Source organism: Rhineura floridana, chromosome 7, assembly GCF_030035675.1.
Source record: "Rhineura floridana isolate rRhiFlo1 chromosome 7, rRhiFlo1.hap2, whole genome shotgun sequence".
Classification (NCBI taxonomy): Eukaryota; Metazoa; Chordata; class Lepidosauria; order Squamata; family Rhineuridae; genus Rhineura; species Rhineura floridana.
In genome coordinates, this window is record NC_084486.1 from 136,050,182 (window position 1) to 136,073,359 (window position 23,178).

At 42.6% G+C, this 23,178-nt stretch overlaps 1 protein-coding gene and 1 pseudogene across 1 annotated transcript in view; one reads left to right on the top strand and one right to left on the bottom strand.

Moving 5' to 3' along the window:
* Positions 1-23,178, top strand: part of LOC133389713 (neuroligin-1-like) — a 252,547-nt gene that overhangs the window by 195,175 nt on the left and 34,194 nt on the right. The gene's annotated exons all lie outside the window — the stretch shown is intronic.
* Positions 5,930-6,048, bottom strand: LOC133389752 (5S ribosomal RNA; annotated as a pseudogene).

The following is a 23,178-nucleotide window of genomic DNA, read 5'->3' on the forward strand; positions in this document are numbered from 1 at the left end:
TGTTGAACCGATTGGGAGCAGTGACCACAGTGCTATTAAATTAAACATACATGTAACTGGCCAATTGCCAAGAAAATCCAACACGGTCACATTTGACTTCAAAAGAGGAAACTTCAGGACTTCCGGGAAGGGTGACTTAGCCTGTGCCTGCTTTTGAGACGGGCTCCTGCCTCAAAAGAAGCTTATTCAGATATATCAGTCAGTTTTTTCTTTTTTTTTGACTGATTAAACTTCTCCCGGGTAGGGAGAAACGAAGAGATTAACCTCAAAGCCTATTTTTGTTGGGACGACCAGATCTCATTAATTTATGGGACGAGGTCCAGCCGACGAAGGTGGGACGGATTTTCAACAGCAAGCTCTATCTGTTAAAGCGAACGTTCATCTTATCTTCTAAGAGAGAACGCATTAACAGGCAAGCACCCTTCTTTCTATATTTTTCTTTTACTTGACTTAAATTGTTGCTGTTTAAAAGAGATTTGCCAGATTGATCGGTTTTTGACATCTCACTGGGGAGCCGTAACTTCTCTCTGCTACGCACTAATTAATAGCTTATCTCTGTTTTTGTTGCAAAAAGCTGTCCTGGATTTGCATTCTAAAGATACACACAGAAGAGGGATTTCTATTCCAGATTTTTATTTTGAAAAATATTATACTGTTTTGAGACTACTCTCTTTTTGGTCTATTTTATTTTGACGAATCTGTTTCTTGACGATTGCCATTAATTGTTTCGATCCTGGGAACTGCATTTTGTTTACTTAACTATTGGAGAGATAAGGCTGTCTGCTCTGTTTATACTGTGATGTCACCAAGTCTGGAGTATTAACCTAATTGTTGCTGAAATAAGAAGTGGTTTTCCTATATTTTTCTTTTAAAATGGCAATTAAGAAAGTGGCTGAGAATCTGGAAATAACTATGTTTCAGAAAATAATGGATGAGATTGAGATAACGAAAATTGAATTGAGTAAAATGAAGCAGGAGATTAAAGATATAAGGGTCCCTGTGAGAGAGGTGACCCTGGAAGGGGTCCCTGTGAGAGAGGAGACCCCGGAGATTGGAACAGGGGTCCCTGTGAGAGAGGAGACCCTGGAGACTGGAATAGGGGTCCCTGTGAGAGAGGAGATCCCGGAGATTGGAACAAACGTGGAACAGGAACAAGATTTGGAGTCTATGGATTTTAGAAATAAAATCTATTGTTTGGAACTCAATGTTATCTCTGAAGAAATTAATGAAGATTCTAGAGATAAAGTTATCAATGGCATGGATTATCTTCTGGACTGGAATGATGTGATGGAGCCCAATATAGAGAAAATCTATGGAATTAACTGCAGCCATGTGACAATGGAAAAACTTTTAAGAGATGACCCAGTGTATTTTGAAAAAAAGAACAGAGATATGATTTTACAGCAGTATTTCAGCAACCTATTCAGAATGGATGGCAAGAAAATATTTGGGATAGAGGTAATTCCCATCAGACTCTTACTATATGACTATGGCTTTGACAGCAAGATTATTATGGAATACTGATAATGGAAGATTGGATATTGAAATTACTGGACTTAACAAGACTACTGAAGATGGAAGATGGAAAATGGAACTAATAGAGATAATAGAACAATGGCTACTGAAATTACTGAACCTAACAGATTCTGATGTGATGGATTAATTGAAATGTTTATTTTGACTATGGTTATGACAATAAGATTATCATAATTAGTAATGAGATGGATTAATCGATATGCTTATCTGGAAAAAAAAATTGATAGATATATTTCTTAAAGAATTGAAATCTCTCTTTGACTTTTTGTGGAAAGAATAAAGTAATGTTTATGAGATTTGATGATTAAGTAAGATAACTACTGGAGGAAAGTGATTTTATAATATGACTTAAGAGACAGGATTGCTATATATTATAGACTTATAACTGATTTGATCTTTGACAAATGGGAAGTCAATATTTTACTCTTTATTTTTTATTTTTGTTTTTTTTTCTTTTTTTCTTTTTGTTTAACTATTTTTGATTTTGTTTTTTGTCTTTGAATGTTTTATGATTTTGTCTTGTATGTTTTATGAAAATTTGAATAAAAATTATTGAAAAAAAAAACAAAAGAGGAAACTTCACAAAAATGAGGGGATTGTTAAAAAGAAAGCTGAAAAACAAAGTCCAGAGGGTCACATCACTCGAAAATGCTTGGAAGTTGTTTAAAAACACTATATTAGAAGCTCAACTGGAGTGCATACCGCAGATCAGAAAAAGTACCGCCAGGGCCAAGAAGATGCCAGCATGGTTAACGAGCAAAGTCAAGGAAGCTCTTAGAGGCAAAAAGTCTTCCTTCAGAAAATGGAAGTCTTGTCCGAATGAAGAAAATAAAAAAGAACACAAACTCTGGCAAAAGAAATGCAAGAAGACAATAAGGGATGCTAAAAAAGAATTTGAGGAGCACATTGCTAAGAACATAAAAACCAACAACAAAAAATTCTATAAATACATTCAAAGCAGGAGACCATCTAGGGAGACAATTGGACCCTTGGATGATAAGGGAGTCAAAGGTGTACTAAAGAACGATAAGGAGATTGCAGAGAAGCTAAATAAATTCTTTGCATCTGTCTTCACAGTGGAAGATATAGGGCAGATCCCTGAACCTGAACTAACATTTGCAGGAAGGGATTCTGAGGAACTAAGACAAATAGTGGTAACGAGAGAGGAAGTTCTAAGCTTAATGGACAATATAAAAACTGACAAATCACCGGGCCCGGATGGCATCCACCCGAGAGTTCTCAAAGAACTCAAAGGTGAAATTGCTGATCTGCTAACTAAAATATGTAACTTGTCCCTCGGGTCCTCCTCCGTGCCTGAGGACTGGAAAGTGGCAAATGTAACGCCAATCTTCAAAAAGGGATCCAGAGGGGATCCCGGAAATTACAGGCCAGTTAGCTTAACTTCTGTCCCTGGAAAACTGGTAGAAAGTATTATTAAAGCTAGATTAACTAAGCACATAGAAGAACAAGCCTTGCTGAAGGAGAGCCAGCATGGCTTCTGCAAGGGAAAGTCCTGTCTCAGTAACCTATTAGAATTCTTTGAGAGTGTCAACAAGCATATAGATAGAGGTGATCCAGTGGACATAGTGTACTTAGACTTTCAAAAAGCGTTTGACAAGGTACCTCACCAAAGGCTTCTGAGGATGCTTAGCAGTCATGGAATAAGAGGAGAGGTCCTCTTGTGGATAACGAATTAGTTAAGAAGCAGAAAGCAGAGAGTAGGAATAAACGGACAGTTCTCCCAATGGAGGGCTGTAGAAAGTGGAGTCCCTCAAGGATCAGTATTGGGACCTGTACTTTTCAACTTGTTCATTAATGACCTAGAATTAGGAGTGAGCAGTGAAGTGGCCAAGTTTGCTGACGACACTAAATTGTTCAGGGTTGTTAAAACAAAAAGGGATTGCGAAGAGCTCCAAAAAGACCTCTCCAAACTGAGTGAATGGGCGGAAAAATGGCAAATGCAATTCAATATAAACAAGTGTAAAATTATGCATATTGGAGCAAAAAATCTGAATTTCACATATACGCTCATGGGGTCTGAACTGGCGGTGACCGACCAGGAGAGAGACCTCGGAGTTGTAGTGGACAGCACGATGAAAATGTCGACCCAGTGTGCGGCAGCTGTGAAAAAAGCAAATTCCATGCTAGCAATAATTAGGAAAGGTATTGAAAATAAAACAGCCGATATCATAATGCCGTTGTATAAATCTATCCAATGGCATTATGATATCGGCTGTTTTATTTTCAATACCTTTCCTAATTATCGCTAGCATGGAATTTGCCTTTTTCACAGCTGCCGCACACTGGGTCGACATTTTCATCGTGCTGTTCACTACAACCCCGAGGTCTCTCTCCTGGTCGGTCACCGCCAGTTCAGACCCCATGAGCGTATATTTGAAATTCAGATTTTTGCTCCAATATGCATAATTTTACACTTGTTTCTATTGAATTGCATTTGTCATTTTTCCGCCCATTTACTCAGTTTGGAGAGGTCTTTTTGGAGTTCTTCGCAATCCCTTTTTGTTTTAACAACCCTGAACAATTTAGTGTCGTCAGCAAACTTGGCCACTTCACTGCTCACTCCTAATTCTAGGTCATTAATGAACAAGTTGAAAAGTACAGGTCCCAATACCGATCCTTGAGGGACTCCACTTTCTACAGCCCTCCATTGGGAGAACTGTCCGTTTATTCCTACTCTCTGCTTTCTGCTTCTTAACCAATTCCTTATCCTCAAGAGGACCTCTCCTCTTATTCCATGACTGCTAAGCTTCCTCAGAAGTCTTTGGTGAGGTACCTTGCCAAACGCTTTTTGAAAGTCTAAGTACACTATGTCCACTGGATCACCTCTATCTATATGCTTGTTGACACTCTCAAAGAATTCTAATAGGTTACTGAGACAGGACTTTCCCTTGCAGAAGCCATGCTGGCTCTGCTTCAGCAAGGCTTGTTCTTCTGTGTGCTTAGTTAATCTAGCTTTAATCATACTTTCTACCAGTTTTCCAGGGACAGAAGTTAAGCTAACTGGCCTGTAATTTCCGGGATCCCCTCTGGATCCCTTTTTGAAGATTGGCGTTACATTTGCCACTTTCCAGTCCTCAGGCACGGAGGAGGACCCGAGGGACAAGTTACATATTTTAGTTAGCAGATCAGCAATTTCACCTTTGAGTTCTTTGAGAACTCTCGGGTGGATGCCATCTGGGCCTGGTGATTTGTCAGTTTTTATATTGTCCATTAAGCCTAGAACTTCCTCTCCCGTTACCACTATTTGTCTCAGTTCCTCAGAATCCCTTCCTGCAAATGTTAGTTCAGGTTCAGGGATCTGCCCTATATCTTCCACTGTGAAGACAGATGCAAAGAATTCATTTAGCTTCTCTGCAATCTCCTTATCGTTCTTTAGTACACCTTAGACTCCCTTATCATCCAAGGGTCCAATCGCCTCCCTAGATGGTCTCCTGCTTTGAATGTATTTATAGAATTTTTTGTTGTTGGTTTTTATGTTCTTAGCAATGCGCTCCTGAAATTCTTTTTTAGCATCCCTTATTGTCTTCTTGCATTTCTTTTGCCAGAGTTTGTGTTCTTTTTTATTTTCTTCATTCGGACAAGACTTCCATTTTCTGAAGGAAGACTTTTTGCCTCTAAGAGCTTCCTTGACTTTGCTCGTTAACCATGCTGGCATCTTCTTGACCCTGGCGGTACCTTTTCTGATCTGCGGTATGCACTCCAGTTGAGCTTCTAATATAGTGTTTTTAAACAACTTCCAAGCATTTTCAAGTGATGTGACCCTCTGGACTTTGTTTTTCAGCTTTCTTTTTACCAATCCCCTCATTTTTGTGAAGTTTCCTCTTTTGAAATCAAATGTGACCGTGTTGGATTTTCTTGGCAATTGGCCAGTTACATGTATGTTTAATTTAATAGCGCTACGGTCACTGCTCCCAATTGGTTCAACAACACTTACATCTTGCACCAGGTCCCGGTCCCCACTGAGGATTAAGTCCAGGGTTGCCGTCCCTCTGGTCGGTTCCATGACCAACTGGTCTAGGGAATAGTCATTTAGAATATCTAGAAACTTTGCTTCTTTGTCATGACTGGAACACATATGTGGCCAGTCTATGTCTGGGTAGTTGAAGTCACCCATTACTACCACATTTCCTAGTTTGGATGCTTCCTCAATTTCATATCTCATCTCAAGGTTTCCCTGAGCATTTTGATCAGGGGGATGATAGATCGTTCCCAGAATTAAATCCCTCCTGGGGCGTGGTATCACCACCCACAACGATTCTGTGGAGGAGTCTGCCTCTTTTGGGGTTTTGAGCTTGCTGGATTCAATGCCTTCTTTCACGTATAGAGCGACTCCGCCACCAATACGACCTTCCCTGTCCATTGTCTTCATCTAAGCCTACAGCACCCGGTATTCCCAGGCATTCTCCCATCCAAGTACTAACCAGGCCTGACCCTGCTTAGCTTCCAAGATCAGAAAAGATCAGGCGTGTTCAGGGTAGTATGACCGTAGGCTCACACACCATACATTTATTCCACTATTATTCCACTTTAAACAGTCATGGCTTCCCCCAAAGAATCCTGGGAAGTGTAGTTTGTGAATGGTGCTGAGAGTTGTTAAGAGACCCCTAATCCCCTCAGAGCAGAGACTGACTCAGAGAAGAGACTGACTGTTAAACTATTCTGGGAATTGTAGCTCTGTGGGGAGAACGTGAGTCACCTAACAATTCTCAGCACCCTTCACAAACTATACTTTCCAGGATTCTTTATGGGAAGCCATGACTGGTTAAAGTGGATCAACAGTGGAATAAATGTATGGTGTGAATGTAGCCTAGGGTGCCCTAAGACATGCAGTTTTGAAATGCAGAAATAGAATCTATTGTATCTCCACCTTCAGAGGCAGCTTGCCTGTGAATACCAGTCACTAGGGAACAACAGTGAGAGAAGGTTGTTGTCCTCATGCCCTGGTTGTGGGCTTTCCAGAGGCATATTGTTGGTCACTATGAGAAAAAGGATGCTGGACTAGATAGGCCTTTGATCTGATACAGCAGAGCTCTTCTTATGTCCTTAAAGTACTGGGCAAGATAAATTGTCTATCTATTACGCAGTTGGGGGGCTATTGTGAGTTGTAGTTCAGCAATATCTAGAGGGCCAAAGGTTCTCCACCCCTGGTATAAATCATCCCTTTATAGTTTTCTATAGGATTTAAGAACTTGTTTTTAATATGACAATACTGAATTTGACAGTTCCCAGTCAATTTCTCACACATATCACATGCTTCATTTCTCCATTCAATAATCTAAATTCAAAATCCAGATCCTCGATATGTCCAGATGTTCATTCAGCTATATACCTTCTCAGCTTCTAGAAATGTGGTTGGCAAGACAGGGTTTTGGGGGAAATGAACTTCAAAATAGCTTTACTGACAGGCATTCAGTATGATTCATCATGAACATGATATTTATTTTCTCCATCAATCCTATGTAATGTGTATTTTGCAGGAAGCTGGAGGCTGTGAAGTACACAACTTTCCCTTACGGGAAATTAACATTCATTTTTAAATTAGCACTTTGGGGTGCAGGTTTTGCAAGCCGCACAGCACAGTCCTTGGCACCTAGGCTAGTGCAGTCTATTAAGACTTGCAGTGGCTCTCTAAGGCCTCAAGGTAGCATTCCTTCTTCATCCTGCTACTCAAGACCCTTTTAGATGAGTGTGCCAGCAATTGAACCTTGGGATAGATTACCTGTAACATATGCTTTATTGTACAATGAATGCATCATTATTTGTCACTGATACTAGATTTCCAAAGCTTGTTCCTGGCGCATATATGTCACTGATACTAGATTTCCAAAGCTTGTTCCTGGCGCATATATTTTGCATATAATTCCATCTAGAAATAACTCCTGAAACTAAACTTATTTGGAATTAAGTCATCAGAATGTAAGAAGGATCCTGATGGTTCTGGCCAATGGCCCATTTAGTCCAGCATCTTGGCCCATTTAGTCCAGCCAACCAGATGCCTATGGGAGGTTCACAAGTGGAAGATGAATGCAGAAGCACTCTCCTCACTTGCGATTTCCAAAAACTGTTATTCAGAAGCATACCATCTCTGACATTGGAGGTAGTAGGCCGCCATCATGGCTAGGAGGCATTGATAACCTTACCCTTCATGAATTTGTCTAATTTTCCTTCAAAGCTATCCAAGCTGGTGGCCATCACAACCTTGTGTAGGAGCGAATCCCATAGTTTAATTGCACACTGCGTGAAGAAGTACTTTGTTTTGTCTGTTCTGAATCTTCCAACTTCAGCTTAATTTAGCTTTATCAGATGACCCCAGATTCCAGTAGTACAAGAGAGGGGAAAAAACCTCCTTACTTTCTTCACAGCATGCATAATCCTGCACACTTCTATCATACCCTCCCTTACTTATTTCCCCCCCTAAACTAAAAATCCCCAAATGTTGTAACCTAAAAATCTCAGTGATCACAATGAATGCATAAACCTAACCCATAACCATCGGGCAGAGCTTTTACTTCATTAGGATACATCCACCAGGTCCTTTTAACACTGCTGAGATGCTCATGTCCCCCTACCAACAGGAAGCAGATTTAAACTATTATTACACACAGTACCAAATAGATCACTGTTTTCCCAATTAAAATCTGCAATGATTTGTCGACAAGAGAGGGAAATGCTTGATATTCAAAAGTAATGAAAAGCCTTCCTGAGCTACTTTCATTAGCACATTTCTGCTCTGATACCACCAACAGACCAGGAAAGGAGAGGTGGGGAGATCTCCTATAGTAGATCTCCACAAGTGGCATTCCTTGTTGCCAGCAGAGGATTTGCTCCATGATCTTCCTTTTCCTTTCCCTTCTTCTAGTTGTGTTGGCCAGTTCATCCACATTGCCTCTGGTCCACCTTGCTGTGGTTGCCTTCTCACCCTCTTCACCCATCAGCACCTCAGAATATCTGCTACAGAAGGGCTGATTGTGTTAGTTTAACAGATTAAAAAGGTGGTGCTTCTGTCCTGATTTCTAAAATCCCTTTCACACTGCAGTACCTTTTGCGTTAAGGAACAGAAACTTTTTCAGCCGATATACCAGCATTTCGCGCAACTGTCTTTCACGTGGCTTGTTGTCGTCCCTCACGCATTATACACGTGCATTGTTCCCCCCTGCGTAGGAGGTCTAAGATCTCATCCCGTCACCATGAAAGCCTTCTCCCTTTAGGAACTGACTTTTTAAATTGTTTTAGTTGCATCGACACGGGTGTGTGGGGGAAATGCTGCTGCTATCTGCGCTGATGCCGGAATACCGGTACAATTTTCATCAGACAAAAAAAAACCCTGCACAACTAAAGGGTAGGAACGCACTGCATGCTGGGATACCTGTTATGTGAGCGGCTGCAGCTAGCAAAAAACTCCCAAGATTTTCTCGGATCCCAGCCTTGCTAACCAGGGCCGGCCCCAGGCATGCCGGGGCCCTTGGGCACCAGTCTGCCCCAGGCCCCGGCACACTTCTTCTGTGATTCGCAGCAAGATTGGTACCACGGATTGCAGGGCGGGAGCTTCCAAGCCACCCGCCATTCCCTTGCTCAACCTACCTTTCTGCTTTTGCAGCTGCATGTGGTGTGCGCACAGTGTTGCCATAAATCAAGATGGAGGTCAAGGTTTCCCTAAAGGGCTAAAGCCTCTGCCACCATCTTGGTTGATGGCATGCATGTGTGCTACAGGTGTGCATTGCTGCCATCAACCAAGATGGCGGCAGAGGCTTCACCCCCTTAGGGAAACCTCGGACACCATCTTGGTTAATGGTACCTGTGTGCACAGTGTGCGCAGCCACAAAAAACAGCACAGAGAAAGGTAGGTGGAGTAGGGGAATGGCGGGCGGCTTGGAAGCTCCTGCCCTGTGATCCACTGCAGCAATCCTGGGAGCCCCCAGGGGCCCTTAGCCAGGGGCCCACCTGGCCGCTCTTTAGAGCCGGCCCTGTTGCTAATGGATTATTTCTGGTATCATTTATTATGGAAATTTGCGCTAAGCTTGCACTACATTCCACTAGAATTTGGGAGCTAGTTTGTACGTTGTGTGAAAGATCAAATATAAGGTGCAAACTACCAGGTAAGAAATTGTCAGAATAAAGTGCAGTGTGAAAGCAGCCAAGATCTCTGCAGACGGGAGTGGGGATTCACCACTAATCAGATAGGACATCCTCTTCCCAGTTCTTCTCCAAAGCTTCAAACTGAGGAAGATGTTTTTCTTCCCTTTTACAAAATGGAAAAATCCAAGTCACTTCCAGTAACAGTTCAACCAAGAGGCTGAATCGGGGAAGAGATGAAGGTGGAGGAGAGGAAGGAAGGCAAAATATGTGGCTCTTTTTGCAACCAGATCCTATGGGTATTCCCAGAAGGAACTCACTACACTCAGTGGGACTTATTCCCACTTAATTTAGTAGGACTTACTACTGTGCAGACAGTCATAGGATCAGGCTGTTTGCTAACACACTGAGCTGTGGAAAGTAATGCCCCTGCTCTCTTGATCTAATAAGGTGTGACCCTTTGCTATCATGTGTTTGTAACCAGTACACGTTCTGGATCCAAGAGAAGGTAGCCCACAGGCTTGTTTTGGAAAAGGGAGGGAGAGAGTTTACCTGTCCCACTATTTCTACCTTCATTTTTAAAATCTTATTTTTCATCTGTACTGTTCTGCAATACATAGAGAGAAAATGTTAAAGCATATCCACAAATTATTCTAAGTGTCTCCTGCTCCGGGCTGGGCGAGACTTCCGTCTGAAATCCTGCACTACCAGTCACTGTAGACAATACTGAAGTAGATGGACCAATGGTCTGAATCCATGTAAGGCAGCTTCTGATGTGCCCTCAACACCTCTAGCAGACAAGCTCTCATTGAAACATTAGGCAAGGTGTGAGGAAGGTTGAATGTGGCCCTCCACACTTCTCTATCTGGCCCTTGGGACTCTCTCCAGGCTACATCTCCTCTTTTCAGACCACACTTCTCACTGGCCCTGTTTCATTCCCACCAGAATGTTTTTGCCAGGTTGGAATCTGTCTTTGAACTCTGAACATGCCTCTTCCTTGCTTGGATGGATAAAGAAGGGCGTCTGAGCATGTGTAGAAAACCAGCCTACTGGACAAAGGTTTTAAAAAACCACATTCCTTGTTATGGCTCCTTGTGCCTCTGGCCCCACCCATTCCTGGCAAGTAGCCCCTGGAACTGGACATCCAGAAGGGAATGTAGTTCATGGGCTAAAAAAAGTTCCCCACTCCTGCATTAGAGGAATTAGAGGAATACAATGTAGTGTGTGGCTGCAAATGGAAATAATGGGGCATTTATTTATTTATTACATTTCTATCCCACCTTTCCTCCAAGGAGTGCCAGGTGGCATACAAAACATGGTTCTCCCCCTCCTGATTTTATCCTCGCAACAACCCTGTGAGGTAGGTAAGGCTGAGAGACCATGACTGGCTCAAGGTCACCCCGTGAACTTCATGGCCGAGCAGGGATTTGAACCCTGCTCTCCCAGGTCCTATTCTGGCACTCTAACCACTACACTACTCTGGCTCTGATTGCTAGCCACATCATCAGAGACAAGGCAAAAAGCAACAGAGTGATGCTTGAATGGTTGTAACTTGTGGATGCCCTTTAAAAAGTGAGTGAGGAAACTGGGTCTGTTTTTGAGTCAGTTCCGTGCCTGGTAGCACCCGCAGTTTGCTGGCTTTTTTATCGCTTTCCTTCCTCTGCCCTCCTTCTTGCTCCACAAGTTCAAATGTTGTGAAAAAATGCATTTTTTTAAGATTCTTTTGCTGCATTAATATGTATTCACATAGGATTCTGTTGGTTTTTTTCTCTCTCTCATCTGGCAAACTGGCAACATGAAAGGGAGATGACAGATGACATACGAAGTAACATTCTATAGGTGTTTTGCATTGCACTGAACAATTGGCTTCTTCTTTTGGTGAGTAAGTGGCACTGAAGCTTTCTTTCAAGTGCCAGAAAAGCCGGCCAGCAGGGAAGCAGCTACCCACTTCTTGAGCTTCTGAGATGTACAAAACCAACAAATGGTCTTGTGGCACCTTAAAGAGTACTGCAGTTACCATGACATACTGTAAGCTTTTGTGAACTACTGTCCATTTCATCAGATGCATTAAATGTTATCCTCAGTCGGAGGTACATGCCTATATACACGTGACTAGTTTTTGGGCAGGAAGAGGTATAGGTAGCTGTGATAGCCCTGAAGGCCTGATTCAGGCTTTGAATTGGAACTTGTAAGGATGTATGGATGGATAGACCACTGGAGCTCAGTGGCAGGTCACAGGAAAGACCTATCTCAAACCCTGGAGAACTGGTCCCAATCACTGTAGATACAAAACTGAGCTAGATGTAAGGATGGACGGGTCCATTACTAGCTGCTTTCACACTGCACTTTATTATGTTATTCCAACCACGTGTGACGCCAGCCACTGCAAGATGTGAGTGGATGGATGCCTGCTGGAGCTTTTGAAAGGATTTCTTTTTAAAAATGGACAGAGATAGAACTGCAGCCCTTGGATCACCTCATAATGGGATTCACAGGACAGCAGATTCTTAAGTGGATAAAGTGGACTCATGATCCGATTTGGGTCATGATCTGCTCAGATTGAAGCAGATGAATCCACTGTAGAACCCGAGTTCTGTTGATACCTCCTCCATCCCTAGCTAGCTGGAATAATAGTCTGAGTCAGTAAAAGGCAGCTTCCTATATTTTGAAAGGAGGACCAAGAAAGATCATCCTACCCCTTATATACCTAGTCAATCACTGCGCTTTGCAGATACCATCTCATTAGGAGATCTGTTCCATACAACATAGGAAGCATACTTTTAGTGTGGTGGCACCTACCCTTTGGAATTCTCTCCCCTTAAATATTAGACAGGCGCCATCTCTGTTATCTTTTTGGCACCTACTGAAGACCTTCCTCTTTCAACAAGCCTTTAAGTAGAGACCTCATCCCAGTCTGCATCTGTGCTGGAATTGCTTTTAAGAGGTTTTTGATATGTTTTTAAATATTTTTTATTTTTTGTAAAAAAACAGTTTTAAATGTTTTTGTTTCCCCCCCAAAATATTTTAAAAATAAGTTTTGTTTTTAACAAGATTTTAAATAAGTTGTTAGTGTTTTGTCACTTGTTTCCTGTCCTGGGCTCCTTCTGGGAGGAAGGATGGGATAGATAGATAGATAGATAGATAGATAGATAGATAGATAGATAGATAGATAGATAGATAGATAGATAGATAGATAGATAGATAGATAGTATCAGAAATATTCACATTCTAACCTTCTAGGACTGATGGGCAGAGAGTCATCCTGCCTATTTGTTACCCTGTACAGTTCTACAGAATCTTCATAAGGTGCTAGACCTGGGGTAACCAATGTGGTGCCCTCTAGATGTTGGTGACTACAATCCCCATCATCCCTGACCTTTGGCCAAGTTGGCTGGGGATGCTGGATGTTGTAGTCTAAAACATCTGGAGGGCACCATAATGGCTAACCCTGCATTAAACTGTCCAGTTGATCAACATATCCAAAGCTGTATTTTTGAAACTTGTGGACCCTTAGAATATGCTATTCATATGACTTCAAATAAATTATGCAGAGAGAAAGAGAGAGAGAGAGAGAGAGAGAGAGAGAGAGAGAGAGAGAGAGAGAGAAGGCTCAGCAGTCTGCAGTCCATAGCACAGATTTAAAATGTGTATCTAAATAAAACTGAACATTCACTGAGACATCACAATAAATTTACAAGCATTTTTTAAAACAATGTTTTTTGTACATTTGTTTTTGTTTGCTTAGTTTCTCTCTCTCCAGAACACTAAAATATAAATCAAGGACATTCTTTATGCTGTCTCAGATGAAGCACAACAAGATGAAGAACATTATTGAGTCTTCAGTAAAGTATAAAAGCTGGACCAGCTGATAATTCTTTCAAATCCACATACGGTCAACGCTATAGACACACTTTCCAAGAAACAGCTTGAAGTAATCTATGGTGGTTCTTGGCAGAAGAATGCATCCTTATTTATGGTCTCTCTTAGGAGTGTGACCCTGACACCAGCATGTCTGGAAAACAGTTATGATTAAAAGGACAAAATAAAATAAACAGCAAAGTATATAATTTGGTCACAGGCTATCAGAAAAGCAACTCCTCTTCTCTTTATAAACTGGAAGGCAGGGATTTGTCCTTTCCCTGCCACATTGAAAATTGTGGTGCTTAGAGAAAGTGGAGGTTGAGTGGGGTGGATTTGAACTGGAGTTCTCTCTGTGAAACCACCTGGATACTTCTTATCTTTGGTGATATTTGCCAGTAATGACATAGAGCCAGGATACCTTTAAAGCTTGACTATCCCATATGCACCTCCCGATTAGGGATGGGTGAATGTGTCGATTTCAGTTTCTCTCACTTTCTCATTTTTTCAGTCTTGCGTTCAGTTTTCTTTTGCTGGCTTTTTTTCAAAGACTTCTTCATGGAAAGTCACCAGAAAATTTCTCCTTATATACACATTTATATGCAATTTTGTTTAGTACTGTATACCTACTTTTGTAAGGTAGTTTTACCTAATACAGTGCAGTTTATGCAGGGCTGGCACAAGGCATGCCGGGGCCCTTCCTGCCTGCCCTGGGCCCGGCACCCACACGCACGCCCCACCTACCTTTCCTTGAAGTGAATGCTGCCTGTGCTGCATTAGATTCAAATTAGATTCAGTTCGCATTTGAAGGTGAACCTACCCGATTCACACTTTCTGAAACAATATGCAAACCGAGACACAGCAAACCTTTGAAATTTTGGGCCCTGGCTGAGGGCCCCTGAAGGGCCCCTCCTTAGGGTGAGTGGGTAGGGAAACCTTGGCCGCCATCTTGGTTGGCAGCAGTCATGCGCCCACAGCGCAGCCAGCATTTACTTCAAGGGAAAGGTAGGTGGGGCATGCACATGCATGGCAGTATGGGGGTGCCTGGGAGCTCCCTCTCTGCAATCCATGGCAGTCTCGGGAGCCAACATTGCCGCAGATCATGGAAGGGAGCACTTCCCACCCACCCTAAGGAGGGGCCCTTCAGGGGATCTCGACCAGGTCCCGACCTGGCTGCCCTCTGACGCTGGCCCTGAGTTTATGCATACTTTACCTGCTATATGCATTTTTGTACACATTACTTGGCTAGAGAACTGCATTGCAAAATTCATAGAAGTGCAAATTTTGAAGGATTGCTGTGTCTCCATTTGCATATTGTTTCAGAAAGTGAGAATCAGGTAGGTTCACTTTCAAATGCTAACTGAATTGAATTTGTCCCCCATGCTGGGTCCTTATACAAATGAACATAGCAAGCTGCCTTATACTAAGTCCATCTATGTCAGTGTTGTCTACACTGGCTGGCAGTGGCTCTCCAAAGTTTCAAAGTGGAGTTTATTTATTTTATTTATTTATTTAAAATATTTCTAGTCCGCTCTATTTTAACCAGAAACTCAGAGAGGCGAACAACGGAGGATAAAATAGAACACAATAAAATTTACAACCTCTACATGCAATCAATATAGTTAAAAACGTACAGAAAACTAATGCTTACAACATAATTTGTTAAAATTCCTATTCCACGTTCAATTTAAACGCAGTCCGAAAAAGGATCGTCTTAACCTGGCGGCGGAATTCCAAAAGTGAAGGAGACAACCGTACCTCCGCTGGCAAAGCATTCCAGAGTCTAGGAGTTTCTCCTGGCCTTACCTCTAGAAGGCAGGGATTGAACCTAGGACCTTCTGTACAAAATGCAGATGTTCTACCACCAAACTCAGATCAGCATCCGAGATCCTGTTCCATGTGCCCTCACCCTCTGACGTTCAAGGGGAAAGTAGTGGCTTTGGCCGAGGCAGCCCTACTGTGAAATGTTCTTCCTAGGGAGGCCCGTCTGGCACCATCACTACTTTCCCTTTTACTCTGTGATAGACATGGCTCTCTCAGAGGGTCTTTGGGAACCGTAGAAGGTGATTGCCGACTACAGGTTGGATTTCTAAAAATATATAAATATTTGTTTTCAGTACTGTTATTTTCTTTGTAGGAAGGAATATAAATAACAACAAGCAATTATATGGGTTTTTGTTTCACGCTTTCTCCTAAATGTTCCATGAACTTAAATTACCCCCTTTGTCCCCAAAAATAGCCTTCCAATGTTGAATGATGCACATTCTGGTCGATAAGGTTTAGAATTATCTATTGCAGGAGCAGGGAAACCTCAGGTTCAGGGCCAAATGTGGCCCCCAAGGCCCCACTGGCCCTTAGAACTCTCCCCAGGCCCTCCTCCCCAACCACGCCCACTCTCCCAGGGCCACACCCCTCACTGTTTCATTCCCACCATGAGTGTTTTTGCCTGGCGGTCATGTTCCCTTGAACTCTTGATTGACGCCTCTTGCTGGCCTGTGTGGAGAACAGTGAAGGGTGTACGAGTGTATGCGGAAACTAGGCTTGTGTGAACCTACAAATGTGTGTAGAAACATCAGTTGTTCTGCTGTCTTTTGTCTTTGGCCTCACCCATGTGCCCTCCTCCCAATAAGCTACCCAGAAGGGAATTTGACCCTCGAGTTGAAAAAGGTTCCTCACTCCTGATGTGCTGCAGACCTCCGCGGTGATATTCATAGCCCCAGCAGTGGCTATTAGAAATACAGTAGGGCCCCACTCATACGGCAGGTTACATTCCAGTCCCCCGCTGAAAATCACCGAAAAGCGGAACTCTGTCAATAAAATGGTGCCCGACGCTCAGCTGCCGAGTGCGTCCTGCCAAAAAATGCCATAAAAAAGGAAAAAGCGCCGTATGAGTGGGGCCTCACTCTAATTGAAAACTGCAGTATTAGCGGAATGCCGACGAGTGGGGCTCTACTGTATAGCCCATGGGCATGGGGACTCATGCTATGAGGGTGTCAGCCATGTGGCCAGTGACTGTAAACACCACAGGATAAGATCATCTTCCAGTGATCTTGGGAGCCATGTGAGATGGCTCTTCTGACTCCATTGGCTGTAAAGTCTGAATCTGAAGCAGCCCTATCACATAGATAGGACCGCCAATATGACTTCTCATATTTTTTATTCATGTATTGGATTTATATACTGCCTTCCTGGCAATGCACCCAAGGCAATTTAGAATTTTAAAATATTAAAACAAATAAGTTATATAAAATGTATAGTGGTGGAGTCATCTCACACCAAGTGAGAGCTGATGGCACAAGCTCCCTGGCCTGGGCTCCCTCACTTCTCCCTTCCCTCAGGCCACACAGAGCTCCAGGGAAGGTGGAGAAGGGGCTTCCCTGACAGATCTCTCAAGATGTTGGTTTGTGTCAGCTCTCAGGAGCTGATGGTTTGTGTGCTTCCCTCACTTCTGCCTTTCCTCAGGCAGGCACACAGGCCTTTCTTAAGCATATGCATGTTGCCAGACCTTAGGGCAGGGCTGGGGAATCTTTGGCCCTCCATATGTTGTCACACTATGGCTGCTTTCATACATGGGGCTAATAGCGCTAGTTTAACGGATTAAAAAGGTAGCGCTTTGTTCCGGATTTCAAAAATCCCGTTCACACTGCAGTACCTGTTATACTGGCATTTTGCGCAACAGTCTTTCACACAGAGCAGAGTTTTTCTCCCCCCACCTTCATTCGGCCTAATGCGACACCGGAGGAGCAGGTCTTCAGCTACTGATTTGAGGCCTGTTCTTTCGGTGCGTGAGGGGGGGGGTTGAAAGAGGCGCGATCGTGATCGCGATCAGCTGAGAGGCGTGGCAGTGCAGCAGCAGAGGCTCTGGTTGAGCACAAGCAGCAGCAGCACAGGCTGCTCTCTCAGGAGCAGCAGGGATCGGCTGGGAGGCGCGGCAGTGGAGGCGCGGCAGTGGCAGCGCAGCAGTGCGCAAAGGCTGCATGCTGGGACGGCTGTTGGTAAGGGCGGGAATGCACTGCATGCTGGGATGGCTGTCACTGAGCAGCAGCAGCTAGCGCAAAACTCCCACAATCCTCTGGGTTCCCAGCCTGCTATCAGAATTTTTCTGGTATCATTTATTGTGGAAATTAGCACTAAACTTCCACTACATTCCACCAGAATTCCAGAGCTACCCGTTATGTCATGTGAAAGCTCAAATTTTATGTGCAAATTAACAGGAAATAAATCGTCAGAATAATGGAATAAAGTGCAGTGTGAAAGCACCCTATATCTCCATCATCCCTGACCATTGGCCATGCTGGCTGGGGCTGATGGAAGTTGTAGTCCAACATCATCTGGAGGGCCAAAGGTTCCCCTCTAGCAAGAGAAGTACCCATGTCTCTGGCCTTCCGCATCTGAATCTCCACCTGCAGTAGACTCACTCCTCAGCCCGTAGAGAAAAGATTACTTCTGGGATTCTAATAGCTTCAATTAAAATATACCAAGAATCTGAGTAAAAGCTTATTGAAACCCTTGAGGAATATTTTGCATTCCCATATAAAGCCCTTGGGGGATAATCCTTTTAAATACAAGCCTCCTTCAGAAAAAGAAGTGTTGATTGGGTTATGTACTAAACAGAAGAGATTTCAGTGTTACCCTGGGCACCATTTTCCAAGGCAGATGGTTATTAATGATGTGCTTAATGCTTTTATGTCTGCAGTTATTATATAAAGCAATTCTTATACCTCATGGTGTGTTAATATAATTTTCTTTATTAAAGGGACACATCAGCAGATCATATGCCTACCCCACACATAGAGAGGCTAATGTGGTGTTAATCAAAGGAACATCTCGCTGGGCTAGAACAGTAGGGACAGTGGACCTTCCATCCTTGCAGAGGAGTCACTGCTAAATCAATGTTCCAGCAGAAAAGTTTGAATTCCCTCCCTTCTCATCTGAAATAGACACTTTTATTTCTTCCATAGGTGGTTCTGAGCACATAGGGTAGTATTCAGAATTAGTCCTAGGTAGAGTAGACCCAGTGAAGTTAATAGAGATGACTAAGGCCCCATCTGCACTATACCTTTAAAGCAGTATCATACCACTTTAAACAGCCATGGCTTCCCCCAAACAACCCAGGGAACTTTAGTTTGTTAAGTGTGCTGAGAGTTGTTAGGAAACCCCTATTCCGCTAACAGAGCTAAAGTAGCCCGAACGGCTTAACAGTCAATCCCTCTTCCCAGGGAACTCGTTTTAGGGGTTTATGCACTGCCCATCAACAGGTCCAGGTACACTTCCCACTGTGGAATGAGCACTTGATCAGTGTTGTTGGTATCATATTGGAGGATTTGGAAGATCTGGACTCTCGCTACTGAGAGACACCACAATTTATTTACATACCCAACAAAAATAGCCAGTTGGCCTGCAAAAGTTTGAATGTTCTCTGTTTGCTTAATGGTGCTGAGAAGTATGTGACCCTTGGAGTAGCTTGTCATGCAGAAAGCGTAGCCATGATCTCTTCACAAATCCCAAGCAATGAGTGGATAGACTGTGGAGATGAAGGCTCTAACTGAACTGACAGTTTTATATGTGATATTGACTCATTGTCCAATATTTTTGTAGATCTGCTTTGATTTTTCGTATGAAAACCCTTCATCAGATCATGGACAATGTGAAGGGAGAGCAGGTTCATGGCCCACTGGCCATGCTCTCAGTGCTGAAATCCCTACTGGCTATGCCACCAATCCTGATGTGTCTATTGCCCCTACTCCCTGAAGCTATGTATTTGGCATTAGAGTAAGAGATGGCCTTACATATATACATCTGCATACCTTTCTCTCTAATGCTGAACTTGTGCTTGCTGTGTGTGTGCGTGTGTGCGTGCGTGCGCATGTATTTGGCATGATTCTCCTCCACCTTATTCATTCATGGGGGAAGGACTACCACAGCTGTTTTACATACAGAAGGTGTCAGTTTCAGACCTTGGCATGTCCCCTCTGGGAGCCCACATGCTTGCATGGTCCCTCTAAGGCATAGTTTGGTTTAGAATGACATGTGAACCAGGCCATTGTGTAATCTGCAATGGCAAGATCCCATACACCCACTTTGTAGGCAATAAAAATCACCTAGCAAGCGTAGTATGCAAAGATCCACTCCCCTTTCCAAACTTACATTTGAATATACATCCCATTCATTAGTATGCAATGTTAGGCATGTTAAATATTTCCTTTTGGCAGAAATTATTTATTATTTATTTAATATTTGGCAGAAAGTAGGGGTGAGGGTGGGAAGGTTGCCTCCACATCACACTTGCTTGAAACATAAAAGTCAACAGATGCTGTATCAAAGTATTCAAACACTGGGAAAAGGTCTGATGTGTTTTGTGTGTTTGTTTGTTTTAGTATTCATGAAATAATGAAATGGCAAAACCTAGATTTTGAATTGCCGAAGTGATCTTTGAACAGTTATTTGAAATAAGCACACTCTATCCATTCACCTTTCTTCCTGCTTGAAAACATTTGATACTTTCATATTATAAGAGGAACATGAAACAATATAGAGAGATGTATATATGTGGAAACAAATCCAATATGCTACGGTTCTTTCAACAGCCTGCCGCCTCTTACCCTGCACTGACCCCAAAGTTCCAATAAAAAGATTAACATTATTGGGAGAAATGCATCTTTTAGATGCTTTTATTCAGGAGATGAGATGGTTTCATCTTCTTCACTTTCCATGTCTAGCGTTGAAAGAAATACTGTTTGGGATCATGTTATTTTCCCCATATTACAACACTGTGCTTTAAAATATTATTGTTATTATTAATAATAATAATACCAACATAATTACAGGAGCTCTCAAGGTTTTTCTCTGTGTTTGGTTTAATACCATTATCTAAGAATAAAACTGCCTTACAGCCATGTGCTTAATGCATTAAGTGTTGAATACAGTGTAAACACAGAATAATTATGTCCCTGCTCTCTGTTGCAATCGATGCCTTCAGGCGGCTGAGGTTGGAGCGGGGGAAGCTCAAATTGAAAAATCTTTTGTAAGGGTGCTTCTAGATAGATGAAGTTTATCAGATGTTGAATTGGCACCCTTGACACTGACATTCTCTTTGCACGAGGACTGTCGTGATCCTCACCAGTGGTCCAAATGGGCGTGCAATAATTAGCACAGATGGTACATTGATGGTAGCACCAAACCAGCGTTGATAGTGCCAATATTCTATACCGCCTCAATGGTAGTAAGTAACTCCTCTTTAGGGTTGCCAGCTTTCCTAATAGTTAGACCCTGAAACACAAAGTGTGGTGTCTTTGGGGCAGGAGGCACAGCTGAGCTAAACAAACAAGCAAATATAAAACAGAAAACGCAGTTCACAAGACTTACTCCCTCCAACCACCAAACACTTTTATCATTATTATCCACACAGCCTTAAATGTTTTAAATGTCCGTAAATACTAATAAAAATATATACATTCTGATGGCACAAGATTAGACTGTGATGAATGTGCCTTTATATCTAGCACAGCGTGTCTACTCTGCCTGGTAGTGGCTTTTCCACAGTTTCAAACAGACTTTTCCTAACATGACCTGGAGATAACGGGGATTAAATCTGGGACCTTCCTCATGCATATGCTTGTACCACTGAGGCTTAGCACTTCCCAGATCCCTCTTGCTCCCCTACAGCTCATTGCACACACACACACACTTCCCAAAATCAGTTCATCCTCCTTGAATAATTTGGCTTCCTCTCGTTTCATTTTAGGGATTCACCCTGAAGAGCCTGTCAAAAATTGGGCAGAGCCCTGAATCTAAACAAAAGGAGACCAGCCCTGACATAAGATATATATAGCTGTAGACAGAGAACTGGAGGGTGAGCTTCCTGTCTCCTGAAACCTGCTAATATCATCAAGGAAATGGTTGTTGTTTTTTTAAAAAACGTGTGGTCCCCACTGACCGTGATTCAAAACCCATTTCTAAGGGCCTCAAGCATGTCAATTTAAGTCCCCGTTTTTGTTTTTACCTTACTCCCTTAGTGTGTGCAGTCGTCATTGGACTGCCTGTCCCCATTTCTTTATGCATCAGAGTGGAGGGGCAGCGGTGGTCAGGAGGGCCATTTGGCTTAACCCTCAGGCTCAAGGGGAGCCTCAGCTGTAGGCAGTTGTTAATCTTGTAGCATTTGATAACTTTCACAACTTGTTTTTATGTTCCTTGGACCAAAATGTGACATAGCCTCTCAGCTTAGAGCTGCAAATTGAAGGAAATAACAAATGTGATTTGATAAGAGACATATTTTTTGTTTGTTAGCTGATACAGATTTTGTCATAATAAAGAGTTTTAAATGTTCATAAATATTAATAAAATATATCCGCTCAGATGGCCTGATGGCACAAGATTAGGCTGTGATAAACAGGTTCTTTCAGATTAGCTGGTTTTTAAATATTTTATTTATATATATAATGGCTTAGGGCTTCAAAAGGTGGAACTGCCACTCACAAGTGTCAAATCAGTAATCAATGTGTGTTGCCAGGTGAGTCCCACTCTTGTCTCTGGGGTTGGGGAAGGCCTTTTTGTTTTGTTTCTTCTTTAAAGCAAATCCGTCCCTTATAAGACAGCCTTTGGCTATTCCCATTGAAAACAGCTTGGCAGGGTGACCAGGCCCGACTGTCCTTCATTCAGCCACCTTTCCTTGTGATTGGCAACACCTAGCCAGTCAGAAGTCCTCAGGGCACCATCATTTGCATGAGCCAGGCGGATGAGGGACTTAGGCTAACATACCTCTTGCTGGGCCAGGGTTGGGGACTTACACCAACATCATTCCAGCTGAGCTGGGGTTAAGACGGCTGAGCTAGAGATCTGCCAGATCCTATGTTGTTCATCCTGGCAGATCTTGGGTTTGAAGTGCTCCCTAATTCACTTGTTTCCCAGATTTTATATCACTGGCTGGTAAAGTGTAATAGTGCAGGGAGCCAGCCTCTCTGAATGTCTCACCAGTTCCCAGCCTTTCCTCATTTTAGCTAAAAACCCAAGCCTCTCTTTGGCCCCAGGAAGGGGGCTGTCTTGAAAAGTTTCAGTAACAATAGAATCTCCCTGGCCCATTTGCCAGATAATGGGCACTTGACAGACCCATTAGTCCACCTGGCCACTCTGTTGGATTAAAAAATGAGACTCATCTGGCCAGCAGAGCAGGTTTCTCAGCTGCAGAGCCCATCTCCAGGTGCAAGGTTCCAAATCAGAGGCTGGAAGGGGACTCATAGAAATCATCTATCTCAACCCCAAACCCATAACTACTACTACTTCTTCTTCTTCTTCTTCTTCTTCTTCTTCTTCTTCTTCTTCTTCTTCTTCTTATTATTATTATTATTATTATTATTAAATTGTTGTTGGTTGCTTTTCTTACCAAGTTGACCCAAAGCAACTTACATTAAGCTGTAGAATCCCTGCCCTGTTTTACATATGACCACCTGAGAAAGAGGCGTAAACTGGATCTGCGCAGCTCTGTTCTTTCATTTCATTTCAAATTTGTATACCGCCTTTCTACATCACTGCACTCAAGGCAGTTTACAACCATAGAAATGTGAAAAATATACAGAAATAATCATACTATCATCCTATAATGCTACAAAATACAAAATAATACAAAAAAACCTTAAACAACAAATGTTACAAAAATACATGATATTGCATATACAGGTGTTGCACCAATACAAA